A 27,130-nucleotide genomic window follows, 5' to 3' on the forward strand; every position below is an offset into this window, starting at 1 on the left:
CTACAAGAAGGGTTGTAAGGAGGACCCAGGGAACTACAGGCCTGTTAGCCTGACTTCAGTGCCAAGGGAGGTTATGGAGCAGATTGTCTTGAGGGAGATCACGTGGCATGTGCGGGACAACCAGGGGATCAGGCCTAGCCAGCATGTGTTCATGAAGGGCAGGTCCTGCTTGACCAACCTGATCTCCTTCCATGATCTAGTGACTGTCTCGTAGATGAGGGAAAGGCTGTTGATGTAGTCTATCAAGACTTCAGCAAGGCCTTTGACACTGTCTCCCACAGTATTGTCCTGCAGAAGCTGGCAGCCCGTGGCTTGGACAGGTACACTCTTGGCTGGATGAGGAACTGGCTGGAAGGTGGGGTCCAGACAGTGGTGGTGAATGGAGCTAAATCCAGCTGGCGACCTGTCACATGTGGTGATCCCCAGGGGACGGTGCTGGAGTTTGTCCTCTTCTATATCTTCATTGATGATCTGAATGAGGGCACTGAGTGCACCCTCAGTAAGTTTGCAGATGACACCAAGTTGGCTGGAAATGTTGATCTACCTGGGGGTAGTGAGGCCTTATAAGGGGATCTGGGCAGGCTGAATAGCTGGGCTGAAGCCAATGGGATGAGGTTTAACAAGACAAAATGCCGGGTCCTGCACTTTGGCCACAACAACACCAGGCAACACTACAGGCTTGGGGCAGAGTGGCTGGAAGACTGTGTAGAGGAAATGGACCTGGGTGTATTGATTGATGCTTGGCTGAACATCAGCCAGCACTGTGCCCAGGTGGCCAAGAGGGCCAATGGCATCCTGGCTTGCATCAGTAATGGTGCTGACTGCAGGAGTAGGGAAATGATTGTCCCCCCTCTACTCAGCTCTGGTGAGGCCGCACCTGGAGTGCTGTGTCCAGTTTTGGGCCCTTCACTGCAAGAAAGACATTGAGGCCCTGGAGCGGGTTCAAAGAAGGGCAACAAAGGTGGTGAGGGGTCTGGAACATAGGTCTTATGAGGAGCAGCTGAAGGAGCTGGGAGTGTTCAGTCTGGAGAAGAGGAGGCTCAGGGAAGACCTTATTGCTCTCTTCAACTACCTGAAGGGAGGTTGTAGTGAGCTGGGGTCGACCTGTTCTCTTGTGTAACTGGTGATAGAACTAGAGGGAATGGCTTCAAGCTGTGCCAGGGGAGATTCAGGCTGGACCTTAGGAAATATTGCTTTTCTGAAAGAGTGGTCAGGCAGTGGAATGGGCTGCCCAGGGAGGTGGTGGAGTCACCAACCCCGGAGGTGTTCAAGGAATGTTTGGATTTTGTGTTGAGGGACATGGATTAGTGAGAACTGTTGGTGATAGATGGATGGTTGGACTGGATGATCTTGTAGGTCTTTTCCAACCTTGATGTTTCTGTGATCAGACAACAGTTTTGCCCAGACTTTGCTAAGATCCCAAATATGTGAAGTCTCCTTCATGCATCTAACCTTTCTCCTAGTGTCTTTTGCATGCCAGACCTCATCTTCACTTTGCTCTGAAGGTTTCTTTCACACAGCATGCAATAGGACTAGTGGAAACAGACCCAGAACACCACTGCCTATTGCAGTGGTAAAATTACTCTCTGAATCTCGGAGAAAAAAGTACTTGAGGAGACCTAAACATGACATAAACCTACGATTGTTTACAGATTGACTGGAAGACACCTGTGTCACACATATAAATAGTATTAGGATCAGATCCTATGTCAAAATTGTTGTATATATTGCAAGTGAAAGAGCAGACCTTTAGAAAATCCGTCTGAATATTTGTTACAGCTGTCAACTACTTATCTGCCATTAAAAAAAAAAAAAAGTTAAAACAATCATCTGAAAATATTTTCTATTTAAATAAAAAACTAAAATGTTGGTGTCCTAACTAATAAAAATATAAGCACAGAAGTCTGAGGTGTAATAAGATATGTTCTTACAGAATGGATAAACTTCTAAAATGATAGGAGTCCTGGTGAGAAACAAGATAATTGCTACATATAGCTAATAGAAATGTACTTGTTTTTCCCTTTCCACTGATTGTATTAAAAAATGTTTTATTCAGTGTCAGAATTTTTGTTATTACTTATTTAAATTAATTAGTTTTAGTTTTATTATCTGAAGTGCAATTTTAAAATTTAAATTATTTTTAAATGTGACAATGCTACAACATCTTTCTTTACTTTCCAACACATACATTTTTGTGAAGGACAAATATTTTGCAAAAGAAGAAAGGATTCAAGAGTAAGATGAGTTAAAAACATGTGTTGAAATTTAAAGTGATGGTAAAAGAATGTTTGTGGATATTTCTGAGGAACATTCCTTCTTGCCTCCACTACGTCTGAACATTGCAGTTTTTAGCTTTTCATCAGCTAAACCACTTTTGCTATACTTCTGCAATTGTCCATATATCTAATGGAATAAAGAACTATATTATCTTGCAATTTTTATGAGATGCAGATGAGATGGGAAACTGGGAAGGAGTAATCTCTCCTGTGGAGTTAAATATGTTCTGTAGTCCTTTTTTTGACTAACTTTTTCCTTCCTGCAAGATGTAAGATGGACAAAGAATGCTGAAGTAAATATTAACAAATGTAATTCTTCTGTGTTTATTTGACATACACTTATTTTTCACTTTTGGCACAAGCATTGTTTTATTGCTTAACTAACAGAGTAATATCTACATTAGTTAAGTGTTGTTTGGATCTCCCTAGAAGCTTTTTTTTTTTTAAGTATACAAAATATGTATACAAAGCCAGCTTTTATTGCAGAGAGAAATGTCAACTGGCCCCATGAGAGAATGTGTTTAACTAAACATTTTCCAAAATGTAGGGAATCTTTTGACAGACAGAATGAGTATTCTTCCTGTCACCATTCCACATGTTGAGTGAGACACTTGTGCAGTTCCAGAACCTGCAGAGGCACATTTACATCGTTCCATGGAAGTCTACGGAAAGGAACGAGAGGACTTAATCCTTGCCATGAGGATCTGCTGGAATTATTTCAGCAGCACTGAACATGATTCTGCTGGTATTACACTGTAAGCATTATCAGAGCTAGCTAGTCTAAAGCTGGGTTAGGTGTGTCTTATGTTTTTTCCTGGTTAGAGCACAGATCAATCTCAAAGAAAATTGAGAGACTGTAAGATGAGTATATTCTGACTAATAAAATAAGTAAATATGAATGCAAAACGAGCCTACTCTCAGCCCCTCTTCTCTTCCCAGAGATTTCTGGTTTGAGAGTATTTCAGATATATCTCTTTCCATAGCCATACAAATAGTTAAACTGGGAGCTTTAAAAAAAAAAAAAAAAAAAGGTTATCATAGGGCCCACTATTTGAGCAGGGAGAAAATGAAGTTCTATACTATTCACAAAAAAAACACTGGAAGTGCAGTAAAATAATTCCCCCCATTCTGCTCTTAATTCTGCCCTGCCTCTTGCTTAAATTCTGATCAACTGTTGCCTTAATAATGACTCACGGCAAATCCCCTTAGAATAAGAAGATCTTAACATTTAATGCTTGCTACTTGAGATTTCTGTGGGGAGACTAAGAGGTAGTTGTGAACTTCATGCACCAAGTGATGCATTCCATTTAGCATGAAGCATTTTAGAAAAGTGAAGGTATAATAGAAGTTTTAGAGCTCAAGATTACAAAGGAGGACTTTGTATGTGTTCCTGTCCCTCCAGGTAGCATTACCACCTCCCATAATGCCCTCATCTGGCTCCCAAATTCCATGCTTCCTGGCAAATTCGAAGTCATGGATGGTATATCCCTGCAAACACAGACATCAATCCAGCCTTTCTGCCTGGTACTGAAAATCCACAGAGCAGGATTTTCAGCATGTGCCAAAACTGGAAATAGATGGTGAAACTGCCATATCTAATTTCCAGGCCTTTTCTGTGTCTTACAGTTCCTCAGGGCTAAGCACTATCCAGGCTTCCTGCAAGATGTGGCTGTATTAGAGTGAATTGAGAAAAGGACACATAACTACCTTCCCACTGCACACCACTATGGAGTTTAAGCCTATCTGCTTTCTAGATGCTCCAGACCATGGAAAAGAGGAGGAGTAATCAGTTGCTGTGTCCCAAACCCATTCACTCTTTATTCTTGACAGTTTTTGCTAATGTGTCGTCAAATGCAGTGATGGTACCTGAGGGGCTTGGGTGGGTTGGCAGAGAAGATGGTTATGGCTGCTTTTCCTTCAGAAAATAGGCTAAGTTACAACAAAGGGCCACTGGAACTAAACTGGTCACCAAGAGTGCAGTGTCTCCTGAGTCTACTTTTGGAAAGGTATCTTGTTATGCACATGGGATGAAAAACTTTACTCTGGAAAAACACAGAAAGTAAATATTAAAAAAAAAATACAATGAAACCAGTGCCTTGTGTTGATATTTCCAAGGGTCACTGCCAAGTATATCCCAGCCTATTACCCATCCAATGTTTAGTGTTCCATCTGTTTTTTAAACCAGTGGATTAAACTCTCCATGATTGTGAAAAACATCAGTGCATTTGTTCTGGACTTCCTCTCTTGGCATTTGTTGTTAATGTATAAGTGTCTCACATCCCTCTGACAATTTCTGTCTGTCGGTTTACGTTTCAGATTTCTGATGGAATGTATATATTGCTCTTACTGCCACCCAGAATCTGTTATCCATTATCCCCAGGAACACTGGACGTCTCTCAGCCATATTTTAATGGACATTTGAAAACACAAGATATGTGGTGTCTTTTCAGTCTCAGAGTCCTTGATGTCTGCCTTTTAGTGCTACGATCACCATCTCTCTTCAAAGGGAGGAAGAGCATCAGGTCTCAACTTCTCTTACAAGCTTGAGGAAAATCTTAATTTAAATATTTTTGGGCAAGGAAGAACTTGTTCTTACAAGACACCCTTAGTTCTAACAACCTCCAACACAGCTATTTTAGTCACATGCTTCAATTTGTGATATTTGGTAATCAAGCATCACCTCTGAAGACAGCTAAGGAGCTGTTTTTTGCATATTGTTTCTACACATCTCAACATAGGTGCACGAATCTTCTCAGCCTTAGAAGCTCAGCCTCTTGAAGGTAACAACCACTGCTACCCATTTTAGCTCTTCTCAGCTCTATTGCCTGTGATTTGAGAATGTGGTTCTGCCACTCATGTGCGCCTCTGAATTATATGGCAACATTAATATAATGCACAGCTTTTAGGTTTCTGATATCCGTGCTGAGGTTTAGGGAACTTGACTGAAACATAAACAGTCTCCTATGTTGTTTCACATTTCCCTAGAAGCAGAAAACATGAGGCACAAACAGAACTGGTGTAAAGACAACCACAAGTGCTATCCTCCTTTTGAATGCATAAGCAAACAGTGGTGCATTTATAATGACTTGCAGAAAGGACTCTAGAGAATGAGATTGTTAGTAAAAACCTGATAGGAAAAGCAAGTATTAATAGATGACACACTGTCATTTGTGAATGTAACTATTCTCTGCAATAATCCCATCATTAGAGTGGCACTCGTCCTCACTGGATTCTTATGGGAATGAAGTGTGCAACATGCATGTCAAGCATCACAACAGTACCTAATTCTGGGTTCTGACTTTAGAGGTAGCTGGCCGGGAAGGCCATCTCCACTTCTAGCAGGTAGTCAAGCTCATACATGCCATGTGCAGCTACAGGTACAGTGCTGGGTCAGACACTTGCTCACCCCCTTTCTTGAATGTATCTGGACATCTTGCTTCCATATGGTGCCCCAGTCAACATGGGATGTTGCAAGCTCACTCATTTGGGTTAGAAAGAGGATGACGTCTCTTTAAACCACAAAAGCAATCTATTGCAGTGTTACATGGTGGGTCAGAGCTCCTTTCTGACAGGAGGGCAAACAGTGAGCTGTGTCTAAATATACATTTATTTACTTAAAAGAAAAGCTCTGACTCAGCTTATGCAATGTGATAAATATTTGGTTGTGACACTACCTAACCTGGAGAAGTCTCAATCTCTTTCTGGGAACCAAGGCAATGGGAAAAATGTCAAAAATTCACTGTTTTACATAGGAAAACAAAGTAAAAATCTTCTCACTGAGATTGTGTCTGGGAAGAATATTAACTGGTGCTCAGCTATTCATAAGTACTTAGCACCAAATTCCCATTGATTTCAATGACATGTCTGGTTTCTGTGGGAATTAGACCCTTGAATTTTTGTTGAGGAGCTAGCCTGTCTTTCCTGTCACCTGAACCTTTGATAGGATACAAGACACTGAGAACTACTTTGACATCAGAATTTTGTTTTGGCTTTATTGATGCTGCCCTCCAGCAAGCACTGTGTTTCTGCAACTGTTAGTCAAGATCCAGAGTTGAGATTTCCTGAAAAAATTCTCAGAGACACAACACTGCCTAGCTCCCAGTGCTTTCCAGAGCCTCTGTTGACCTGCTTTGCTCAGATAGGACCAACACTCACTGTCAGAAGGATGAAGACCATAGAAAAAGCTGTCTTGTTCAGACCACATCACTCTTACTCAAAGCCTACTATTTTGTGGTTGAGGCTCTCCTTTTTTCCCTTCATTTTTGATTCTCTGTTCATGCCCTCTCTCAGTAAAATATAAGCAGCACAGCTCCTTTTCAATCTAAAAAGTGCACCCCGAACTGCAGCATCTGGCAGGGCAAGGTTTCCATTCACATTACATCTGTCTTTTAAGAAATCCCTTCTCAGTGTTCAAGAAGATAGGGCAAACAACTGGGTATAAATCATAGCAAGAGAGATTCATACCTGGTTTTGAGAAAGTGTTTCTAATAGTGGGATTGTCACTAGCACGAATCTTCAGGTGAGGCTGGGGATTCCCAGCACTGAAACCTGGGGAAATGTTGGTCTGGTATAACATAACTGTGTGAGATACCTGGGCCTTACCAAGCCCCACCAACAACTTTCATGCATTTCAAATGCCAGTTGACTAAAACTCTCTTACCCCATGTAGCTTAGGAGGGAATGATCAGCATAACACAACAGTGGGATGGACACACAATGGGGGATCAGCCTCACATAGCCCACATTTTCCTGCAGCGCACAGATGGGCATCTCACTGGTGCAGGCCCCAGAGCTCTCCTCTGCTGCCAAGGATATCCATAGACACATTTAAGAGTCAAAAAGGCATCTTTCCTACCATGGACCATACCGATTGTGTGTTACCTGACCAGCTTCATATCTAAAAGGTCCCCATTTCTCCCTCACACTCTCCGTTTTGTTAGGCTGGGACTCAGTCCTACCCTAGGAGAAGGCAGGTGGAGAGGTGGAGATGCCCATTTCAGCCGAAGGGCATGTCTGCACACAAGTTCAAGCGGACCTTGCAGTTGGGGTATTAGAATATCCCTGCCTCCAGGGCTATCTCACTGATCTTAAAGAAAAGAAAACTGCTTTGAGGTTGCAAGTGGAGCACATATCTGTGGTATGATGAGAAGGAAAAGTACACTGTGTGCTTCCACACTGAGACTTAAGGTTTGTGTCCCTGAGAACTCAAGTGTTGGCATCCTCTTGACAGAACAGCCACAGGAATATAAATGTTGCTTAAAAATGACAAATGACAAAGGCAATGTCTGGTCAAAGAGCTACCCAAAGAACTGACATGTGTTTGTTCTCACGGGGCCTCTTCATATCACAGCTTGTCTGAATATTAAAAGGATTGTTTGTGTGTGCAGAGATAAAGAAGGACCAGTCGCATTGTTCTTTGCACTCCTTGTCCTGTTAGAACAAAGCAAGGAGTCAAACTTGAATCCATAGAGTGGAGGGGCAGCCAAAATGCCTGCTTGGGAACCTGTTTGCATTAGTAACTAGCACAGTTAATTAAATTGAAATGGATTCGCAAAAATTTCTGTGCTACTTTGCTTTTCTATAAAACTTTGTTTCAGGAATAGAGGAGAGACATCCATTTTGTGCGTCTGTGTGGCAGCTGTAGCTCATTTACTTACCACTCCAGCCTCTTCCTCACACATGCTGCAAATCACAAAACGATTGTTCACCCTACAGAATATTATGCTTAATTTTTTGCCTTTTTTTCAAAAAATTGGAGATCAGATAAGTGAAACAAAGTATTTATTCTGTCAATACAATTTGGGATTTAGCTAAATGAGAATGTATTATTCTTACGAACAGCAGTTCCAAAAGTCCACTGGGATTAAATTACATGTTATCTCATTAGTATTCAACATCACTACCACAGCCTTTAAGTGCTGTTTTGCCCTGTTGAGTGTCTGTGTGAACACAGCCCTAAAAAGTCTCTGCATTTCTAAATCACTCTGTATCAAATTTGTTCAGTGATAAATACAAAGAATTGGCCTTCTGCCCACTGCTCCCCTACCAGCCTGTGTGTGCCAGGCTGGGAGATACTCACAGCACATTCTGCTTAGGTCTGTAAGACACAGAATATGCACACTCACACTCTCTAGAGTAGAGCTAAGCCTGGTAGAAAAGCAGACTTACTGAAAAAGAGCAAATTTTAAAAAACGAAAAGGAAAAGGAAAAGGAAAAGGAAAAGGAAAAGGAAAAGGAAAAGGAAAAGGGAAGAAGAAGAAGAAGAAAAAGAAGAAGAAAAGAAAAAGAAAAAGAAAAAGAAAAAAGAAAAAAGAAAAAAAGAAAAAGAAAAAGAAAAAGAAAAGAAGAAGAAAAAGAAAAGAAAAAGAAAAAGAAAAAGAAAAAGAAAAAGAAAAAGAAAAAAAAAAGAAAAAGAAAAAGAAAAAGAAAAAAAGAAAAAGAAAAAGAAAGAAAAAAAAAGAAAAAGAAAAAGAAAAAGAAAAAGAAAAAGAAAAAGAAAAAGAAAAGAAAAAGAAAAAGAAAAAGAAAAAGAAAAAGAAAAAGAAAAAGAAAGAGAATAAGAAAAAGAAGAGAAAGTTAGGAAGAAAGATGAGATTAGGCCATGAGATGGCTAAATCCACTGTGTATCTTATACCATTCATCCCTGGTTTGCTGCAAGGAAGACCATCTAGTCAATCATAGGAGTTTTCTTGCTCTGAACTATCCACAGCCAAAGCTGGGGCTTGCACTGAGCAGACTGGGAAGGCTGGCACTGGACCCTGTCTCAGAATTTAGATGCTATGGACCAGGAAGGTCACTCTGTAGTTCTCAGTGTACTCTGAGGACATTAGGAGCTGGGGGGTATTGCAGTACCTGGCCTCTGGGAAGGAAGGGGCTTCCATCTCCTGCTGAGTCCTCGCATCAGTGAGTGGGATGAGATGTATTATTTGGTCAGGAGAGGAGCAGAATTGTCTCCCTGCTCTTTAAGGGATGAGAAAACAGGTGGATGAATCACCTTCGTACCATTCCCAGGTTCATAGAATCATCACAGAATCATAGAATGACTTGAATTGGAAGGAGCCCAAAGATCGTCAAGTTCCAACCCTCCTGCCACAGGCAGGGCCATCAACCTCCAGATCTGGTACTAGTTTGTCCAGAGCTCCATTCAACCTGGTCTTGAACATTTAGAGGTATGGGGATCCACAACCTCTCTGGGCAGCCTGTTCCAGAACCTCACTACTCTCTCTGTAAAGAATTTCCCCCTGACATCCAATCTAAACCTTCCCTCCTTGAGCATAAAACCATTTCACCTTTCCTATCACTATCTACCTGAGTAAAAAGTTGATTCCCCTCCTGTTTATAATGCCATCTCATTTCCTCGCAGCCTTCTCTTCTCCAGGCTGAACAAGCACAGCTTCCTCAGTTTGTTCTCATAGGGTAGGTGCTCCAGCCCTCTTATCACCTTTGTGATCCTCCTCTGGACCCTCTCCAACAGCTCCCCATCCTTCCTTATTGGGGACCCCATACCTGGACACAGTACTCCAAGTGGGGCCTCATGAGGGCAGTGTAGAGAGGGATAATCACTTCCCTGTCCTTGCTTCCCACCCCTCTTCTGACAGAGCCCAAGATATCATTGGCCTTCTGACCTGCCAGAGCACACTGCTGGCTCATGTAGTTTTTCACCCACTAGAACCCCCAGGTGCTTCTCCATAGGCTACTCTCATGGTGTTCTTCTCCCAGACTGTATATGCATCTGGGGTTACTCTGACCCAAGTGCAAAACCTTGCAGTTTGCTATATGGAACCTCATGAGGTTCACTCATGCCCACCTTCCAATTTGTTGAGGTCTCTCTGGATGGCTTTATTTTCTTCTAACATGTCAACTGCAGGTTGTGAGGTGATACACAAAATATGAAACAAAAAGTGGCTGCAAAATTTGACATGACATATGCGAAATGGCATTTTCCACAACCTCTTAGAAATGCATCTCTGTACACTGATCTCTTGGTCATTCAGGAGCTAATATGTGACATATATAGATGATCTCTTAAAAGGAAGGATTGTATTACCTAGACACAAGATCACTTAGTTACCTCTTCCAAAAAGGGCAATATTTATTCCAGTTATTTGTAATCAAAGCTGTGTGCTCCTAATTCCAAAAATAATAATAATAATAAGAAGAAATAAATAAAATCCAGTACAGTAACAAAAGACTTCTGCATGCTTTCGAATGTGTTATTTGCTATTCTTCCACTTATTTCTTCTTCTTCTGTTACTCAGCAGTGGCTTGATCTACCACATGAGGTCTTTTTATGCACATGTAGAAATCTGAGAGTTGAGGCTTAATTTGTGCCTTTTATTAGAGTTCTGAAGTTCTATCCAAAATGAAACAGTTACTGTGTGTGTGTGGACCCCCTTTTTTGTTCCTGTTGTTGTAGTTTTTGTGGTGGTTGGTTTTTTTGTTTTGTTTTGTTTTGTTTTAAGGGAGTTTTGTTTGTTTTAGTTTGGTTTTGTTTCAATCAAAGTGGATGTAATCAAGGTAAATCTTGTGAGCATGTAAAAATGTTGAGTGGAGGAGTAGAAATGTTCATTCCTAATGGATGGGTTTGTGTTGTGAGTGGTTCTTTCATTTGTTTTTGTAAGAATTTTGTCTGCATAATGTTAGAGTTCTTTTGATTCCAAACACTAATGAAATCAGGCAAAATTCATACCTCAGAGTCTACCTCTACACGCACATTTAATATGTTGGAGCACAGAGTGATTTGCAAAGGTCGACGGTTCAGAGAAGAGAATTCCAGAAACCTGCTTGTTCTTGCTGCTGTCTCTGAAAAATTCCACAGTTTGAGCCTTCCCAGCCTGTGAGCTTAGCTTTGTTGCTCTGATTGTTTATTGGAGAGAGAGGCTGATTCCTGTGAGTGGAGTCTTTTTCAGTTTATTTATAAATAACTGCACTAAGAGAGGAGAGAAAGTAATGAGCCACCACCATCATTCACCATGGGCATTTATGATTTCTGACATCTTCACTGAATCAAGCACTTCTGGAAGATAGCTTTGTTAGTAAACCAACAAAAATATTTGGTTTAGCCATAGTGTCTCTACGTAGGACATGTCTGGTAACAGACTTCATCTATATCTTTTCTCTCATTGTGGTTGAAGTTCATCAGTCTACTCTCAAAATAGGCAAAAAAAGATTGGGGAGGGAAACAATGGGGAAACATTTGTGATCTCTGGCACCTGTCAGTAATTTTCCCCAAAGTGAGCTTTATGCAATGAGGGCAGAGGTGATTGTTGCAGAGCATGGTTTTCAGGTAGCAGATAGGCACAAAGACCAGTGGGTGAAGAAGTTGTCAAATATGTATATCACTTGCACTTTATAGATCCTGCAAGTTTTCCTGGGCTTCCAGAATAGGTAGCAAAGAGGGGGAAGGGAGGAGGGAAGAAGAGAGGCAGAAAATCATGCAGATGAAGAGTTCAAAGAGGAGACACTGGAAGTATTCTAGTTTGTCCTGAATTTTTCTCAGTGACTATATATGGAATTAAGGTCAACTAGCTAGTTGATTTAGTGAACTAAGAGTTTATATTTAGGTGATGTGAATACCCATGGATTTGTCAAAGAAAAGTATGCGAAAATCCATGTGCTGCGCTAGCTGAGGTAAAAAGTTCCTACTTGCTCTGGAGAGAATCTGTTGTAACTGACTTCATCTTTTCCTGATATGCTTTAACATCAACACAGGAAAAAAGAGGCATAGAGGATGCAGTAAAATGAAAATCAATCTGATTTGTATTCTCCTTTGTGCACCCTTAACAAAACAGGTGCAGATTCATGATTTTGTTTCCCCCTTTTACACTAAGTACAGTTTCTAGTGCAACAAGGAGGCAGACTGACAACAAGGATTCAGACAAAATTCCTCTAGTTTTGCTGAGGCTGATCACTGACCTAGACCCTGAAAGGTTCATTTGGGAAAAGATAGGGGAAACTAAAGCGTCCTGTGGTGGCTATTTCTCAGAATCTTCTTTTTGAAAGAGACAGGAAAAATGGTTTTGAAATCACCTCCACCATGGACTTCCTATCAGAAGGTCGAGAATAGACAAAATGTTGGGGCCTCTAGTGACGCCATTTGGTCACCAATTATTTGTAAGTTGTGAGGGACTTAGTGGGTGGCATTGGAGCTCTCTGTAAACTTTTTCATCTTGTTGTTGCTTTTAGCTGCTGTTGGTGCCTTTTTTTCCTTTTCTTTTGTTTTTCCTGTTCCCTGAAGTGGTTGGGAAAGGGCTGAGACACCAGTCAGTATATTTACTTAAACAACAAATATCCAGCATGCCATGACAGCAGTGGCAGAGGGCAGTTCCTGAATGGGATGAGACAGCGTGTCTTCCAAAGCGCCCACCCACATTGCCTGAAAGTGTTTAGCAGTGCTGATTCCTTGTGAGGAAATGACAGCTTGTGTGTTCCTAGACTCCACAGGCTACCCATCAATGTGTGTGATGTGAAGCTCTCACAAGCTGTTTGCAAATGGCCAGAGGCAAAACTCTGCTTATTTTCCCTTTATTTCCTTCACCCCTCTGCCTCCCACTCTTCAGCCCCTTTTGGGGGTCTGTCATTCTTCTCACCATCCTGCATGCAGCTGGCATTAAGCAGCAGAGCCATCAGATGGAAAGAGAAGGGGGTTATATAAACAAACAGAACAAGAAGAATATTTTTAGGAGCAACATCAAACCCGACCTTTTGTTTTATGGCAAAAAGTAACAAAGATGTTATTGGGAAAACAGTCTAGCTGAGAGAGGAATGAACACAAACCCTTAAACTGTTGTGCCTGTGTGGAACTGACCAAGCAGTGCTTTGCTTTCTTACCAGGGCTCTGAACTCTGCTGGACTACAAAACTGCGCATTGCCCTTGTCATTCTGTGAAGGCTGGCAACACCAGAATCCACCTAAAATGAAGCAAAACTAATCTTTTACTATCTGCTGTTTTTCTAGCAACTCTTGAACTGTTGCTTTCTGCTGACAACTCCTCGGCATAGCAATGTGTGCCAGCATTCTGTGATCTTTGCTGCTTGCCTGCTTCTTTTCCAGATTGAAGTGAAGGTGCTGACTTTGACTACAAAGCCTTGAATGGCATCAGATTTTCTCCTGCTAGCTGTGGCCAACAGAGATCAACCCAAATGCTATGTTTAAAGGAACAGAGCTGTCAGAGCATTGAGGATTCCTAAAGGATGGCTTAAGTTCCTTCATGCCCACTCCAAAATAGCCTCCTGACCTCCAGGCAGATTGGGAAACAGCGAGCCATTTCTTTTGCATCTTGTCACAAGCCTGATGCATTCTAGAAAGAGAATCAGGGAGCCAAGTTTAGTCCTGGATCTTCTAGAAACCAACTCGGCTGCATTGTTAATAGGTCCATAACTACCTGGCTTTGACAATACAGTCCCAATTGCAATTCACTTTCAGGTGCCTCAGACTTAGACACCTAATCTAATTTTAGGTCCACAAAATTTAGAGATCAATATTTATCATTGAATTAATGTACTTATAATTTAAGACTGCTGTTATCAGTTTAGATGAACTGTTAGATGGGCCTTCAACAGTAGTCACTGGGGAGGAATTTCTGTGACCAATCTTGAAGTCCATCATGGGATGGGAGAAGCCATGTCCAAGAAGTCCTCCTTCTCTTCACGGGTCAAAGATAGTGTCAGTGAAAGATTATATGTGCCTGAAACACTTAGCTAAATAAACCTGAAGAGAAAAAACTGAGGAAATAGGTCACATCAAAATGATTTTATTTATGTTAGTATTTCCACTTAGATAACATATCTTTCTTTGGTGTATATGTTATACCGAAAAGTTAGTGATTTATTGCCAAGTGTACTCTTACCATTCTCAACTGTTTGATTGAGATCAACATCAGTCGTTACCTATCTTATGCCAACATGGTTCTTAAATAGTTTCTACATCTGGGCTTTACATTTTAGTATGTACTGTCTATTTTATAATTCACTCTTCCCTTGGAGATCCCCTTCTCTTCCGTTTTCTTGTGGGAGGTAGACAAACCAAGGCTTATTCTCCAAGCACAATTTCTTGTGTGATTTTGAAATATACTAGAGCAGGAGCACCACCCACTTGCACCCTGCAGTATCAGGGGACCAGTGAAAGCAAGTCCTGAATGCGGCATTAGAGCAGTTCTCTCCTCAAGAAGAGCACTTTTCACTTCACTTTTCCCACAAGACACTGCAGCAAACTACTAAATAGTAGGTAATCTGCAGTGAGCTTCACAGACTATTCTCATAATGCTCACAACCTCACTGTCACAGCTTAACAGGGGAATACTGGATGATAGAGGATGATCCGTTTGGAGCCAGAAAGTCCAGATTTCTGTGCATGTACGTGCATCTGCAGTTATTCTACCGATTTCTTTAGGTGTGAGGTGTATAAAAGAAACAAACTGAACCATTTGAACAAATGGAAAAGGGACAAAAAGCTGATTATTTGCCCTCTGCCCAGGCTATGATTTTATGTAAAAAATGTTTATTGATAGAAGAGGTCAGTCTGCTTCATAGATAATGCCTGACAGCAGTTCACTTCTATATTTTCATAGTTTCAATATCAAAAAGAGACGAATCCGTATGGATCCTCTCCTGGCTCAGTAACAGTTCTCTATAAGGAGCCATGGCGCACACACAACCAAAAAAAGAAAACAAACAAACAAACAAACAAAACCCCTACAAACCAGCTAGTCTGATACCTCTACAGAGTAATCCAGTATAAATGCTAAAGGTATACGGATGTTAACACACACATCTAGGCTAACTGCATATTCACAGAAATACAGTGGGTTAACAAGGTTGATACTCTTCCCTTTCTTGCATCCAGCTCTTCCAGAGGAGACTTCGAAATAAACAGCATCCTTCCACTCCATGAGGATAGCTTGACTCTTTTTTAAAAAACAATATTTATCTGCAGGAATAGTCCCTAATGGCTGAGCAGAATTTCTTACATTCCTACTTCTGCACAAGGTCTGCCAAGTGGTGTGGTATTCTTTTATCAGTCAACTCACCTATTCTCTAGTCTCCAGGCTCCTCATTTGCATAACTCAAGTATCTGCAGGAGATGTAACCCTGCATCCATCCCTGCACAAGGTGTGTAATTTTATGCACTGAGAGATTAAAACTATCCTAATAGTGCATTTTGAGTCTTGTCTTTTTTCTGTTGCTATTTGCTATGCATGGATAATGATGCTTATGCAGCACTGCTGAAGAACTAAGTTACCACTAAATGATCTCCAAAACAAACAAACAAGCATCAAAAACCACTATCAACAAAACAGGGCATTTGTAAACATTTCTGCCTTGTTTTGGATCGCTGAATATTTCACCAAGAAGACAGTCTTAATGGTCTGCTTGAACTACAGTAAATAAGAGCTCCCAGGATTCATTAATAAATCGTAGCCCAACCTTTTTATAGTGTGAATTAATCAGAGCACCAGATATTACTGGGGGGAGGAGAAGAAAACAGACCAGATTTTTAAACTGACATATGAAACAGTGCGGAGTAGTGCACCCTTCCCACCTGAGGGAGAAGGCACTTGTATTATTTATATGCAGTAATGACTGAATCTTAACAAATTGTTTTTGTCCTTTAGCTGGCAAACGTTGTCCCTTTACAAACTGATTCACATGAGAAACAGTGAGAAACCTGTTTGCTTGCAAACTTGAAGTGAATAACAAAATCCTGAGCAGGATAAATTTTGCTTGTACCGTGCATGCTTTATCAACATCTGTCCACAGGGGGAAAAGAAGTGGACAGTGAACACTCCAAATTTATCTGTGCTCAAGTAAGTGATTGCCTTTTGCCCATACCGTAAAAGCAGGAGTGACAGAGAATTAAGGAAAGCGTTATTCGCAAAAAAGCATACTTCTCCAGCACATCATATCTGCTTCTTAATGCTGCTCCAACTTCTATAGAAAGTGTTTTGAATTCTGCATTTCTCTGGGTTTGTTAGATAGCACATGATCCAAGTATTGAAACCAGACAACTTGTTTTGGAGCTAGAGTGGAAAATCTGACTAAGAAACAGTAGAGCAGATTCAACGTAGATGATGAACAGCTCTCCTGTGTAATACAAAAACTCTTAATGCCTTAATCCTAAACTATTTAGAACAAAATTAAGCTACACCATATTAATACATGAACTGTCACTCAAGCATGAAAATACATGATTGCAAAAATGAGCTGTCAGCTCCCATTCTGAGGATTTTAATGCTGTGGAAATCTGCTGAAATCTATGTGGCATGCAGATAAATTCCAATTGTCCAAGTAGCTCTAGGACAATCCGAGTCTTGATTTCAAATAAATTCAAATACTCCACGAGTTTTAGAAGTGAAGGACGTATAATATCTTGGTTATATGACGTGTGATTACATTTAATCTAAAACATTTGAAATTACCACAGTGTTGTACTATTGATATCTCTATTATGGATTTACAGTACTATCAGGTGACTTCATTTTTTCAAGCCCTTGCAGTCAGACATACAGTCCATCTAGCCTAACTACTTGCCAGAACAGAGGGCAGCTGTTTTCTCCTACAAGATCTGCCATATATACCTTACTGTTCTGTACTGCAAATTTCTGGCTGAGCATCATCAGCTTCACTAGAACTCTCAGAGTAAGTTTAACATGTATGAAAATTCTCCAAACAGGGATAAAGAGAATTGGAAGTAATGCAGGAGCTTCTCCAAAGAATCACATTACACAGAAAGTTATAGAAACATATCACAGAATGATAGAATGGCTTGGATTGGAAGGGACCCCAAGGATCATCAAGTTCCAACCACCCTGCCACAGGCAAGGCTGCCAGCCACTATACCAAGTATGAGATCATATTGCCAAGAGCCCAACCAGCCCTGAACATTTCCAGGGGTGGGGTATCCACAGCCTCTCTGGGCAACCAGATTCAGCACCTCACCACTCAGTCAGTAAAAAAAAAAAAACAAAAAAACAAAAAACAAAACTTCAGCCTGACATCTAATCTAAATTTTCACTCCTTTAGTTTAAAACCATTCAACTTGTCCTATCACTATTTACACATGTAAAAAGTTTATTTCCATCTTGTTTATTATCTCCCTTTAAATATTGGAAGGCTGTGACATCTCCCACAGCCTTCTCCAGACTACCCAAGCCCAGCTCTTTCAGCCTGCCTCGTTGTCCTCCTCTAGACCTGCTCCAAAAGCTCCACACCTTTCTTGTGCTAAGGACCTCAGATCTGGATACAGTACTCCAGATTGGGCCTCACAAGGGCAGAGCAAAGGGAAACAATCACCTCCCTCTCCCTGTTGGTGGCTTTTGAGGCTGTACAGGATACTGTTGGCCTTCCAGGCTCCAAGTGCACACTGCTGGCTTACATCCAACTTCTCATCCCCAAGAACCTTTTAAGGCCTCCTCAGTGTGGCTACTCTCAAGGAGTTCTTAGCCCAGTTTGTATATGTGTATGGCAAAAGGTAATGACTAAGGAGCTATAGCAGATAAGAAAGAAGGAAGGAAAATTAGCCCACTCCTTCTAATAACCAGCAACAGCCCAAGAAGTGCAATCTCTATCCAGAGAAACGCTGCTCCCTTGGCTGCTAACACTTAAATGAGGGTGGATCCAGGCTTTACCCCTTCTGATCACTCAGGTGTATTGCTTGCACCTGAGCTCCCTGGATGAGCCACGCCTTCTCACCTAGTGCTCAACCATTGGTTCAGGCTGTGGCCTTTCAATTCCACTGCATATACATATCTGGGATTACCCTGACCTAAGTGCAAAACTTTGTACTTTGTTTTATTAAACTTCATTAGGTTCATGAGGGCCAAGCTTTTGAGTTTATGAAGTTCCCTCTGGAGAGTATCTTTTCTTTCTCCTGTATCAACTGCACCACTCAACTTGGCGTTATTAGCAAACCTGCTGAGGGTGTGCTTGATCCCATCATCTATGTTGCTGATAAGAGTGTTAAAGAGTATAATCCCAAGATGGACCTAGGGGATACTGCTCATTGCTAGCCTCCACCTATACATACAGCCATTGACAACAACTTTCTGGCTGCAACCTACCAACCAGCTTCTTATGCATAAAATAGTTCACTCTTCAGCTCCAGATCTCTCCAATTTGAGATAAGGGAGTGGTGAGGGACCATGTAAATGGCCTTGCAGGTCTCCAGGTAGGTGACATCAGTAGCCTTCCCTTTGTCCACCAGTGCTGTTACTTCATCCTAGAAGATTATCAAACTAGGTGATTCAGGCATAACCTTCTCTTGATGAAACCATGCTGACTGTCTTGTATCACCTGCTCATCCTTCATGTGCCTTAACATATCTTCCAGGATGATCTGTTTCACAATCCTCCCAGGCACAGAGATGAGGCTCACTGGCCTGTAGTTCCCTGAGTCTTCCTTCCTCCTTTTCTTGTAAATGGGAGTGATGTTGCCCTTTTTCCAGTCACCAGAGACTCAAAATAAATGATAATAACATTCCCTCTTGCTCTAAAAATCCATCATATCTAGATAAAACTAGAAACAGGTGTGGATAAAGAGAGGAGATTTGCTATGTTTTTAGTAATTTTTTTTTTTTTTCCTGCTGTTAACTTTTGAACTTTTAAATGGAATTCACTTTGAACTTTGTTTTGGTCACAAAGAGAAAAACAGTTATTTTGGATATCCTGAATCAAAATTCAAAATGCTTGTTTTGCTATTTTTAAGTGACATTTTGTTTAAAATTTATTCAGCTTCATTTTACGATCAAGGAAATTTTTTGAATGAAGCTTTGCCTTTGGGAGTTAAGCAGAATGACTTGTCCCTTCTCTTCAGCATTACTTTTACAATTTCCCAGTTTGCCTCTGATTGAAAATCCAATTGATTCTACAGGTGACTATAGAAAGATGCAGTTTTTCAATATATAGTAACCAACCCACTGTATGTGTCCTTTTGATGTGAGAAAGCAAGGCTATTGATGAGCTTAGGCTGCATGAACTGCAAGTCCATTAAAACTTAAATATATTTCTTCTTTATTGACATTCAGATGAAGGATAACAGGATTGAGAATGTAATCATGTTTATTGTTTTCATTTTCTGATGAGAAAAAAATACAAGAGCAAAAATTTCTGCAGAAAATCTTGGCCTATTATTTGAATTTATCATGATTTTCATTAGATAAATCTTGTCTGCTTAAGGAAGCTCAGATAGCTGCCTTTTAAATTTGCACCCTACAAGGAGTTTGCAGCCTTAGTGGGACTCCTGTCCACAATCTAAGAAAAAATAAAGAGATATAGGCAATGCCTCACCACCACAAGCTATTTTAAATATTAACCTCTTCTGCATCCTGTCTGATAGATTCAATAATGGAAGACAGTTAAAAACGAGAAAGAATTGAACACAGATAGACAGACCCACAACGGAATGTGGTCTTCCTGCACTGATCAAGGATCGGAGCTTTTTGAAGCCAGAGTGATTTGGAACTGCTTAACAAGGAGCTATTGACTGAGGAGCCCTTTTGGAAGGAAAACTATTGTTCAGTAAAATTTTATGACTTAGTGGCTTTTTAACAGCAGGAATTTTAACAATGAATGTTTCATTCAAAATCTTCTTTATGAAGTAGGTGAGCAGAGTTTTCCATTTCTCCACAGGCTAATCTGTGGTCTAGGAAGCTTTCTCATCTTTCACCTACTGGAAGGAAAACAAAATCACAGCTTGGGTTTATCAACAAACACCCCACATTTGTGAATCGATCTTCCCACATAAAATAATAAAAGAAAAAGAAAAAGGAATGGAAAAAGAAAAGGAAAAAGAAAAAAAAAAGAAGATGAATTTTCAGCTTAATTATTATTAATGTTGTAATGTGGTTTAGAGGAGCTTCTAGTGATGACCATGACATCTCCATCTCTGTTGAATAGCAGGAATCCCCTCCCTGTTGTTCTGGACATTTACCAGCAAGAAAGGCTTCAAGGTCCTCTTCACTTCAATTTCACTGCAATAGTGGGGCAGTGTGGGCAACAAAAGTTTTCACTGCTGTGTTACCTGACTCTCGTCCTCCATGGCTTTAAATGTTTCAGAGTTGAAGAATCTTCCACCAGATGAAAAAGAGTGAGGAGATCAGGACTTCCTTCAGGTATTCTCTGGGTTCCTGTATGCTGTCTTGTCTCCTCCCACTGCTGAGAGGAGGCTACATTCCTATTTGTGGTAGGGCTTCCTTCAGTGGCTTATCCTTAGAGTATAATCCAGCAGTAATAACTGCAAAATCGGGTGCATGGTAGCAGCCATCTACATGCTGCATACAGCATTATCCTGGGAGCATGTGGAAGGAGATACAGATACCAAAAACATCTAGTTATCAAAGCATTCTCATTACATTCCGAAGTCTTATTAAAATCCACTGTAATCCTCCTTGCCAGGATCTTCCTGCCAGATTTTTGCTTTATAATCCATACTCATAGATATGAAGAACTATGTTTCACCCCACATTAGATTTTAAATGCCTTCTTTCTTAAAAGCTATTCTGTGTCAGGACCTACATCAGATATTACCTGATGGGAAGCCAAGCGTGACTTCTTAATATATTTTCAAAATATATCTAACTGGAGGCCATTAGGCTTTTCTGCTTCTACAAGCATAGAAATATCCTGAGCTCCTATAATCAAATGGTATAAACTTTTCTTAATTTCATCCTTCTTCCCCCAACACCAGAGACAGCTTTTTCCTGATGGTGTGTTCTTTACACTTCAATCTGTGTTTTCTGCCAATTCAAGAAAACTTCATCTCAATTAGCATAAGCCAAGGTCAAAAAGCAGAGGATATGAGTAGCCCAAAGTGGAGACCCTTTTCAACAGGGTCAAAAACTTCATGCTTTGGAAATTATAGGATTTATTCTCCCCATTTTTTTCCAGTGTTTGGACTTGATAAGAAAGGCTAATGATATTAATAAAAAAAAAAAAAGAAAGAAAGAAAGCTGTGTCTTGAAAGGTAACAATTGCTCCCTATGTGGTAGCAAACTCTCAACTAGAAATTGATGTCAGCACACTATTCAACCAGCGGGGGGGGGAGCACACCTCAGGCACATGTGGCATGGATCATTCTGCTTGTGAGGCACAGTGCAGAATGCCATGTTATTCGAGCAGCAAAATGGCAGATCCAATAGCACTGAATTTTTGTAAGTCTCACAGATATTTAGAAAGCAAAATGGAAAAATATTTGAAGACAACACTATCTAATTTACTTGCTCTGTCATTTGAAGCCCTATGCTCTAACAGCAGAGTACAAACCCCAAAGAAAACCACCTGTAGATCATGCTATGCTTTGCTATGCCATACTGTGCTGTGCAGGGGGGATGCCAACCCCTGCATGAGAGCAGAGGCAGTAGTATCAGCTCCCTGTGCCCTTGCACCAGGTCTGCAGCTGCTCCTCCAGCTGTTCTGAATTCTGGATCTGCTAAGTGCCACAGTTACAGCATTCAGTGTGTGGTCTTGGAGGTAAGACGCTCTTCTTTTGGAGGCAACAGCAGAAGTGATGGGCGCTTGAAAGAGACCATGGCTGCTGCCATGTAACCTTACTATTGTAGATGGGAGAAAAATACCTTAATTTGGGGCACTCGTGCCCTTATTTTTGCCAGATTTTTTTTTAAGAGACAGTATCCTATTATAAAATCTGTGGCAGCCTTTAAGACTGGGTATGAGTTTTTAACTTAAAGAGTGCCAGAAGTGTGAATGATGTCACAAAAAGAAAAGAGGTCTATGGTTCTTGGGGCTTCAAATCAAAAGTATGATTACAGCAACAATACCAAAAAAGCTTGTTCCAAAGATCAGCAACTCAATTTTAATATTGCTATCACACAGCTGAAGATCTATTTGACAAGCATACATTTTATCCATTAGTATCTCTTCATTTCCTTCCGTCAGAGCAAAATTATTGTAATGCTTCTGAAACCTTACTGACAAATGTTACAGATTTAAAGGAAATTAAGGGAGAAAGGCAGATAGGATATGTAAGAACTGCAGTTCTGGCCAGCATGGCCAGGTGCGCGAGAATATTTATTACTTTATAACAGCTGAAAATAATTTGTGGATATGCAAGATGTATACATGAATAATTTTGTGTCTGCTTAGTAATAAAAACTGAGCAGCATTATGTATTCACACAATGTATGGCAACGGTGAGGGGAAGTATGATATATGTCTCACACGTAATTTATTCCTGTGAATGTTAAAAGGTCTCATCCCCCAGCAGTGCTTTTGCCTTTATGCATGTTCAGAAGCACAAAAGGACTTGCACGGTCCTGAATCAGCCTGGGCTCAACCAGGTGTTGCACTGATCTCTGTGCTAACGTGCAGCCCTTCCAACATCACTCGCTGTGTGGCGCTGCTGCACAGGCAGCTCTCCCCAACCCAGTATTGAGGGAACTGCGTCCTTCCTGAGTTATACGGCCATAGACAGTGGGGAAAGAGCTCTCTGAAAGGGAAATAAACTGGATTGGACTTCTGCATACACAGCCCCTCTCTCTCTCTCTCTTGCCGTGTCCGGCTATGATCTCCTGGTAGTGCTGGAGACAGGGAACAAACAGACCCCATCATGGCTGCTCAGTTTCTTTACATTGAGGTTCACGGCTCAGTTTTATATCACCCAGCGTCAGAGACGGCAGCAAAACTTCTAAGCACCATCAGCAAAACACAGCTCTTGTGAGAGAGGAGGAGAGATGGACGACCCAGCTGGTGCCAGCCCTGGGACAGAAGACAGCACTGGCAGAGGTTGTGCTGGCTCTGCACATCCTCTCTAGGGAGGAGAGGTACATCTCACAGCAGAATGTACAGTCTCAAAAGGAAATAGATGGTGATGGAAGGAAAAGGCTATACCAATGTGCAGGAACAGCTCTGGAGCAGGAGTCCACCACCTTCACCATAGGCACAAGTACTGAACACCCTTTGGCTGGATGTCTACATAAACAGAACGGTACAAAAATGCATCAAAAGAGAAGTTACTACCTACTTGCTGCAGTTGTGAGCACCCTCATCATATTAGAGAGAGATGGGTGGCCCTTCTGTCAGAGAAAAGGTAGTAAATCATTTCGCATTTAACTGGGGTTAACAATACGCCAATGCAAGAACTGCCTAGCACCAGGAGAGCCAAAGGCTGCCTCTATAGAGCCCCTAAGAAGAAATGAAGAAAAGCCAACCATTTGTTAATGTTATGCAAAGGTCTGGGTCTACGCTAGAGAATATAGAAAGGTCTATCAATAGATTTGAAAAACAAATAGAAGAAGAATAAAATATTTTGGTTTTCATTTTTAATGCAAAGACTAATGTTGCAGGATAACAAAAAAAAATTACAGAGGAAGCAGCTGAGAGCATATCTTTAGAAACACCAGAAGCAAAATCTAAGCTTTTCAAGTCACAAATAAGTACCTGTGTTCACTTTCCACAAACATGCGAAATAATTACAACAGTTTATTATTAATAGTAGTTTATTATTATAATGGTTTAATAAGAATAATAATCATTTAGACATAGCTGCCATAATAGAAGAATTAAAGGTGTCAAGATTTCTCAGAAAAGGCAAAACCTTTTATTACATTAGGACATGAAGGAGGGCACATATGCTTTCAAGACTGCTTTTCCTCAGTAAAACAGTCAATCTGATAGAGGACATTGTATCTCCTAACAAGCTTTGCTTCATTTTTGTTATATCATGAAGTATGAAGTTTTCTTTCTTTCTGCCAGACTTGCTTATACTAAAAAAAAAAAACAGTTTTCTTTATGTACAACATTTATTTAAAATTGCTTTAGTGTTATCCTAAAAGGCAGGAGGATAGGGTGATTTTTCCTCTACCATAACATCTTTCACTCCCAACAAACCATCACAACTCACTAATTAGCAATGAATTTGGAAACAAAATGAAACAGTGGGTACAGAGTACATGATGTGCATGTGCTTGCCATATGGTGATGTTGCAAGCACTGCCAAGTCTACACAGAGTTATTCAATATTAAAAGAATATTATTCAACTTTTACTGAAGTGCTCCATGATTTCTTTAGTAAAGTTTCTGTAATCTAGATGAGAATAGTAACATGGCTTAATAACAGACACAGCTCTGGAGATAAAGGTGATTATCAACATGCAGGCCACCCCACTCAGTGCCATTCATTTTGATCTACCAAATGGAACAGAAAGAGAAATTTGTATCTACTGTGAATCAGCAGTAGAGATATTTTGTCACTATATTTATTGATCTTTTTATTGATGTATCATGTGGGTGGAGCTCTAGGGAAAGAAAGCTGCCTTTTAAAGTCTCCATTTATAAAATCATCATGTTCATCTGTGAAATTTGTGTCAGATACCAAGAGCTTCTGCTGCTACTTTGTGGAGAATACGTCATTAAACATCCTGCTTCTCAAAACAATTGCTGCTCCAGAAATAAAGCAGAATGTGCTTTGTTTACCCATTCTGAGTATCTTACATATTGTATGTGGGTGAAAGTGGCTAAGAATGAGATATATGTAAAATGTCTTCATTAGAGTCTGCAGAACATCCTTAAAAAAAAAATTTCAAGCATTAATTAAAACTGTGCATCACCCTGCAGGAAAACAGGCCCAGAAGAGCTATTAGAATAAATACATTTATTCCTTTCTTCAGTGGAAGGCTTGCTTTCAAGGAGACCAAGAAGGTAACAGGAAAATACAGAAGGAAGAAAGGAAACCAGGTAAAGACTGGACCTCGACTGAAGGCGTAAAGTGTTGGATTCATCCTTGGAAAAATGGTCTCATATATCTTTATCGTAAGTGGGTTTTACCTTTAATAAAGTAGAATCCATAGAACTATGGAGTCATAAGGTTGGAAAAGACCACTAAGATCACTTTGTCCAACCATCAGCCCATCAGCATTGTGCCCACTATATCCCCAGATGTCACATATACACATTTCTTGAATGATCTTGCCTCCAGGGACAGTGACTTCACCACCTCCCTAGGCAGTCTCTTCCAATACCATACCAATCCTTCTGAGAAGTTTTTCCTAATACCCAACCTGAATTTCCCCTGGAACGACTTGAGACCATTCCCTCTAGTCCTATCACTGAGAGAAGAGGCCAACATCCACTTTGCTACAGTCTCATTTCAGGTGTTTGTAGAGAGCAATAAGGCCTCCCCTGAGCCTCCTGTTCTCCAGACTGAACAATCTCAGTTCCCTCAGCCTCTCCCCAGAAGACTTGGGTTCCAGATCCTTCACAGCTTCACTGCCTTTCTCCGGACAAGCTCCAGGGCCTCTGTCCTTGTAGCGAGGAGCCTAAAACTAAACACAGTACTACACAGTAGTGTGGCCTTCTCGGAGCTGAGTATAGAGGAAAATCACCTACCTACTCCTGCTGATTACACTAGATACTGATCTAGATATGGCTAGATATTTCTCCCACCCAAGGACAAAAACAAGGAAATCATGAAGCCATTTCCCAGAATGATCTATCTGGGTGCTTGAGATCAAAGGTAGACAATAGAAGAGGCAATCACATTCCTAGCTGCAGTAAACCTTCCCTGCCTGTCAGTTTATTTACTGGAATTAACTACTTCAGATGGATAAACTGACTTGGAATTAGGTTTTAATGTTTAAAACATATTATGACATCAGGTGAGTTAAACTGGCTCAAATTACAAACATTGCTTGTCTTGTCACATCAATTCAGAACCTCTTTTCCATTTTTAGAAAGTCAGACCTGGACTTTTCAGTTTAAGGTGATTTGGAATACAGTGTGCTTAAAAATTGCTGGTGAGAGCTCTGTATGAGACTGCCTGATTGTGCTGCTGAGGACAGCATGAGGACTTGCTCCAAGGCCTCTGCAGCCCTGAGTCTGCCTCCAGGCCACTTGCAGCTGTGCAGGGAACTCTGGCCTCATTTTGGCCACTAACAGTGAAACAGTTCCTTTTTCAGCCTACTTCCTCTTCATTCTCACAAGTGGTGTCAGGTTCCCCCAGTACCTTCTGCTTGTGCAGAAGGGAGAATGCCATTATGGTAGCATCTGGGAGATCAGCATTCTGCTTCAAGTGAAACACTGAGTTTGATCTGAAATCACCAGTGCTGCTCAGCTGACAGAATTTGGCTGGAGGGTGGAAAGTGGAGTAGGTTAGAAAGGAGTTACAGGTGGAAAATGAGATGAATAAAAAGGCAGAACTACAACTTGGTTATACTTCCAAAAGTTATTGGTCAAGGAAAGACAGAACTGAAAAGAGTAATACTGTGAAATGTGATCAGTGCATTAAAGCAGCATTACTGTGGATGTTAGACAAATACAACAGTAAGCCTGTATCTGGAGCAAAAGGCCAATATAGCTACTTTTCAACAGCAAGAAGGTAGACAATATTTTTTTCATGTTCTTTAAAGGCAAAAAGGTATTTTATTATCTGATGACATTGTTTGATCTCTCAGAGCAAGATCTAAAAGTATTTCTGTTTGTGTGGGGCACAGTGAATGATAAGAACCTATGAAACAGTCAGATGTTCCAACTCCTGGACGTATGTCAACTTGTGGATGGGAACAGACAGCGTAGACTCAAAAAAAAAAATAAAAAAATCTGGAAGACCAGTGTATGGGGAACGCTGAATCATGGCCTGAACCTCTGATTGATCACCTGAGGCGAGCAGTGAGTCAGCCACAGGAACACAGGTGAAGGCAAATCATCAATGCTGTTGGAAGGGGTGGAGCCTGGCTCCATCTCTCCTAGACCTATTTAAGAGCTGACCACGAGTAGGGAAGGCTCTCTTCTGGAGATCCACTCCATTGCAGTTTCCCATGTGAGCCAGATTACGGATGAGTGTAACTGTCGTTTCTGGGGCAGAAAGTGTTTTGGTGAATGGCCCAGAAATAGCCAAGTTGGCCACCAT

The 27,130-nt window shown here is 40.8% G+C and overlaps 1 pseudogene; it reads right to left on the minus strand.

Annotated features, from left to right (window-relative positions):
- Positions 1-27,130, minus strand: LOC146542223 (uncharacterized; annotated as a pseudogene).

Source organism: Meleagris gallopavo, chromosome Z (genome assembly GCF_905368555.1).
Source record: "Meleagris gallopavo chromosome Z, MGAL_WU_HG_1.1, whole genome shotgun sequence".
Taxonomy (NCBI): Eukaryota; Metazoa; Chordata; class Aves; order Galliformes; family Phasianidae; genus Meleagris; species Meleagris gallopavo.